Here is a 5,672-nt window from a genome sequence, read left to right as displayed (position 1 = left end):
TTGACGCATTTGTTTGGATATTTGACATTGACAGTGACAGTTTTTTTTTTATTCACAAAGACATTAAGACTTTGGAAGTGCCTTTGAGGCGTTATATATCGTCGATTAAATAGAAAAATGTCATTTTTCAAAATATGAAACTAGAAATGCCTTCTATTATATAAATCAATTAAATTAACCACGCCGTCTTAATCATTATCTAAATACTTTTAAAATTATAAATAATACTTCTTTCTAAATTTTGGTTAAAACTTTAAATGAAAAAATATTTTATAAAACTTTAAATGTTTGTCTTGTAAAAAATTAACATTTTGAATAGTGCCATTTTTCTATTTAACCGACGATATTCTAAATCTTGTAAATCGTATATTTATTAAGTAAATATTTCTATTTCTATATATTACTTGATTGCAAACCAATAGACAGAATCACAGCGTGCCTCGGCGGGACCCCGTATAAAAATTTATTTAAAAGGGATACGAGGTCAAAAGATTTGTCACATAAGAAAAATATTGCATAAAATTTAAAGAAATATTTATTCATCGTTTATATATATATTATAATCTAACTAACCTATATATAAACTAACTAAATACTTTTTTTCGGCAAACTAATTTATTAAATCATTTATACCTGATGCAGAAAAAAATAAATTGCTTCTTTTGACTTTGTCATTGAGAAATAAAAAAAAAATTGGGAAGTTAATTTTTCTTTACGCACATTGGGGGTCCCCGTGGCCTGGTGCGCCCCGTATAATTGATACGGCAGATACGTCGGTAGCTGCACCCCTGCCAATAGAGTACAGTAAGCATCTATCCAAACTAAATATTCTTGCAAATTCTGGAATACTGTTCTTATCTCTGATGACTGTTTACTAAGGTACCTGCTAGGTTTCACCACCGTACCGCCAGAAATTAAAATAACATCCTGATCATCTGGATGAATGACGTAGCGGTCCTTTAAAATACGGTTTTCTAGAAACTTTTTGCCACGTACAACCACGTTGTGAAATCACTTTCCAGCAATGATATTTCCGAACCGATATGTATTTCTCGGAGGGCGTGAGGTATATTAAAACCTTCAAGAATGAGCTTATTCCGCGTTAAAAGGCCGGGAACGCACTGGCAATACCAAAAAATAAATATTAATCCCCTGGAACCGATAGTACCTACAATATAATTCTCCAAAGAGTCCGTAATTTTGTTTTTAATAATATATAAGGCATATTAAATTACTAATTTCGTTATTAGTAATTGCTTACATCTGTATTTATGATCATACTAGCTGTGCCCGCGGTTTCACCCACATAAAATATATAGCGTACATGTTATACTGATGTCTAAGCTTTAATACTGTAAAGTTTCATCAAAATCCGTTCAATAGTTTTTGTGTGAAAGAGTAACAAACATCCATACATTCGTCTATCCATCCATACCACAATCTTTCATGTTTATAATCTATACATATAAATAGAATTGGAGTGTCTGTTTGTAACATTGAAATAACCGTTTTTTACTGCATGCATCATCATCATCATCATAATGATGATGCATGCAGTAAATGCATGCATATGAATTTACTGCATGCGCAATTCCGCGTAGAATTTAACTTTATTTTTCTAAAATAAAAGTAGCCTAGGTTACTCCTTATTAGGTCAGCTACCTGCCAAAAAAAATCCATCAAAATCGGTCCAGCCATTTCAGCCGGAACAAACAGACAAATAAATAGACAGACAGACAATAAATATAAAAAATGTTATTTTGGTGTATGTAACACCAGCAGGTAGCTGACCTAATAAGGAGTTACCTAGGCTACTTTTATTTTAGAAAAATAAAGTTAAATTCCACGCGGACTCGCGGGAAATCGCGAGAACAGCTAGTGGTACGTGTTGATGCGGCTTCAGCAGATTACGGGTTGTAGAAATGATAGATTTCGCTTGATAGTCTCGAATTTAATGGCAAATATACTATTTATTACAAATTTGGTGGAGTGAACAAAATGTACGTTAGATCGGTCGGTTGATTTTTTAAGTCTGTACGTTACGTTACGTATTTAAAATTGGATGGTTGTGCGCTCCAATCAGAACGCTCCCTTTGTGTTGCGTTTTGTTGCTGCTTGTACGCGACGACTTGTAATTACAATAATAATAATCTCAGTACAATTCACACAGCGCAGCGCCAAACTCTGACAGAGAGGCAACTCAAATTTTATATTAAACAAATGTTATGTACAAAAGCCTATTATAAGATAGATGAATTTATAGATGATAGCAATATATAGCAAGAATAAGTTTATTTGCGGACAATGTTATAATTTGTTTTTCATACTGCTTCTTTGATATATGATAGCGTAGCGGCTTTTGTATTGATTGCCGCATGCATCCTCATGTAAAGTGCGAATACTGTAACTACCATATAGTAATTTTAAGTAGCTATGCCGTGATCGAGTGGAATGAGTAGTCATGGTCACTAAAATGTCCAGACAAGTGGCGGCGTGGTCGGCCGGGTCATAGGGCTCCCTAAAATATGGTCGAGCGCAATGATGGCTGGCTCTTCCGTCATACTCGTGAACGAGTGCTGCTTGCAGGGACTGGTCTGCTCTTATCACTACGACTGATTTAATCTTATTGTATATTTATATTTGACCCAAATAAATTAGTGCTGGTTGGTAGTTTGTATTCACACGTTTCGACTAGTAAATGTAAAATTACAAGGATTATTTAAAAGAGCAACACACAAGTTTCTTGCTCGTTCTTCTTGTGATGAGTCAGCTTTCCGAACGAGCGGTAGATTAAAAAAAATTGTTATGACTATTCAAAAGTCCTTAAATTAAGTTTATTTGAATAAATGATGTTCTATTCTATTCTATTCCTACTCATTAAAAATTCCAAAGTATCGAAGCGCCTATTGCAGTCGCGGGATCGAATGTCCGTCCACCACAACTTCGGCGGCAAAACAGCGCCATCTAGTTCCAAGTTAAGCAGAGCAATCGAGCAATGCAATCCAGAGCACTGTTAAAAACAATGCTCACACCGGGCTCAGCCGGGCCGGCAGCAGAAGAAGACGCTTGGATGAAAGGAATGGGGTTAGTTCTTGCGATCTCCGATCGATCCCTCGTCCAACTCAAACGGGGATCGAAATTACGACGGTCTGAGCCGAGGTTCGAACCCCTATCTATCGCTGCCCTCAGGCTAAAGTCGGATTCGACAGGCGGGAGTTGGCCTTCAGCCGCTCCATGAGTCTTCCTTTGGTTTGAAGTGCTATCCGTACTCGCTTTCTATCGTCCGGTGAAGCTGTAAAGCCCAACTGCGGCCAACAGCATTAGAGTAGTCCGAAAAAAATCGCCACTCGCGAAATAGTTTGTTGCTTATACAAACTATTTCGCGAGCGTCGGTTTTTTTTTAAACACAGACGGTATCTTCGTCTAGGAATAATTTTCTGGTAGTGATTTCTGATGCGTCTAGGTATAAATATAATTATTTAATGTGAGGAAAGGGGTGCACAATGTCTAATCGTTATGACATTCTTTTTTTTCTCATATTCGTCCATCTTTTTTTCAATTAATTGAATAGGCAAAGATCTTTAGACCATACAGCCTAGTTCACTTTTAAGACATTTTTTATAATTAGAAATAAAAGATGGCGGGCATTTATTCAATTTTTTTTTCTTTTGGCTCCGGCGATTTGTGTTGACATAAGCCATTTCTTTTTTATATAAATGAATGTTCACTTTATTAGCTGCCAGTAACATATCTGGGAAATCCAGTGCGTATCGCGACAGAACGTTCAACAATAGGTGACCGATAGATCACAAGTATCAGTCAAGGAAACTATAAATTTGTGGAAAATAAATTAATATGTACATATATTAGGTGTGTATATTTTTTTAAGGATGATAATGGAATGGTGTTCAAATGCGCTAACGGTTTACGCTGGCGGGGCACCAGTGGAGGATGATAAGATGAACATGAGGTCAGGTCAGTTAGCCCATCGTGACAAATTCACCAAGAATTTATCACGATGGTTTCCAGGGGGAACCGCGTGGAGGTCAACCTGACATAGTACATTGCTAGTAATGTGTTATTAAGTCCACATTACTAACAATGCCCTTCCCCCTAGGTATGTAGGTCTACGCACTAACTGACTAATAGCACAGATAACATAATATTACATATGTTTTTATCTATATAAACATACTAATAATAAAACACATTTTTTCAGTAGGTTAAATTTTTATTTATTTCGATAATGAAACTATATTTGCTTATTTGATTATAATACTGCGCAATTATATTATTTTTAGCGTTATGACTAACGTAAAAAATAATATAATTACAAGCTATAAAGAATTATTATTAATTCTTTATTGGAGCTAAAAACATAATATTTTCCATGTAGGGTAGTGCAACGATAACAGCCACAGTAGGTAAATAAAACTGTGTCGTGCCGTCAACGAACAAGGCGTTAGCTTTCCAGTAGTATAACATTAATTTATATCATAAAAAGTAAAGGCATGCATAATTACAATTTACAGTTACAATAATTATTTAGTTATTAGAAGTAATATGGACACTTTTAGGAACATAAGTTAAATTAAATACAAAATTCTTAGCCAATATTCACTAATTAGGTTTCCTGTACATAAAAATATTACAATGAAAAAACTTAAGACAATACAATTTGTGAACGAATATTGAATGTAATTGAATGGTTATGAGTTGTAGTGAGTGTAATTGTAAGTATATGTATCTGTATGAATGTATATATGTTGGATGGTATAGTGTGATTTTTTTTTCTTTTTTTTTTTATATATATTCAAATGTATTTTAAACCCTTACGAGATTTTCAGTGTCGTCGTAATTTAGTTTCTGAAGCCATTGAAACAACAATTTTTTAGTTTCGCAGTGTGTATGTGGATAAATGGAAACTACCTTATTAATTTTGTTATATAACACTGAACTATGATATTGATATTTACGTCACATTACTGCAAGATTAGATGATTAAGTCGGAACAAACTATACTAGGTCTACGTTTATTATGATGAAAGTTAGGGTTAAAAGCTATATCTGAATGTCTACGGAGTACGCTCCTGAATGTGTATGTCTGTCTTACGGTCAGTAGATAGATGGAAGACGACTGCATGCAACTGAAATGCGTATGTTGAGATGGATGTGTGGTGTGACAGGATATATTTCTGCGTCCATCCTGCAATCAATACAAGACTATGAACAGTTGAAGACTATGAATATATTGTAAACTAGCTGTTCGCGACTTCGTCCGCGTGGAATTTAACTTTATTTTCTAAAATAAAAGTAGCCTAAGTTACTGCCTATTACATTAGCTACTTGTCAAAAAAAGTCCCGTCAAAATAGGTCCAGCCATTTCAGAGATTAGCCGGAACAAACAGACCGACAGGCAGACAGACAAAAATTGTAAAGATTGATATTTTGGTGTATGTACCGTATTTATATTCATATGCATGTAGTAAAAAGCTGTTATTTCAATATTACAAACAGACACTCCAATTTTATTTATATGTATATAGATAAACTGACTTTAAAAAACAGAAATTGAGTTTCTTGCCATTTCTTCTCAATTGAATCTGTATACTGAACTGAAAGGTAGGAAAGAAATATAATATAAAAAATCATAAGCGGCTAAAATGTCCTAC

This window comes from Achroia grisella, unplaced genomic scaffold, assembly GCF_030625045.1.
Source record: "Achroia grisella isolate CSIRO2021 unplaced genomic scaffold, CSIRO_AGI_Agris_v1 utg628, whole genome shotgun sequence".
Lineage (NCBI taxonomy): Eukaryota > Metazoa > Arthropoda > Insecta > Lepidoptera > Pyralidae > Achroia > Achroia grisella.
This window is presented reverse-complemented; position numbering follows the sequence as displayed.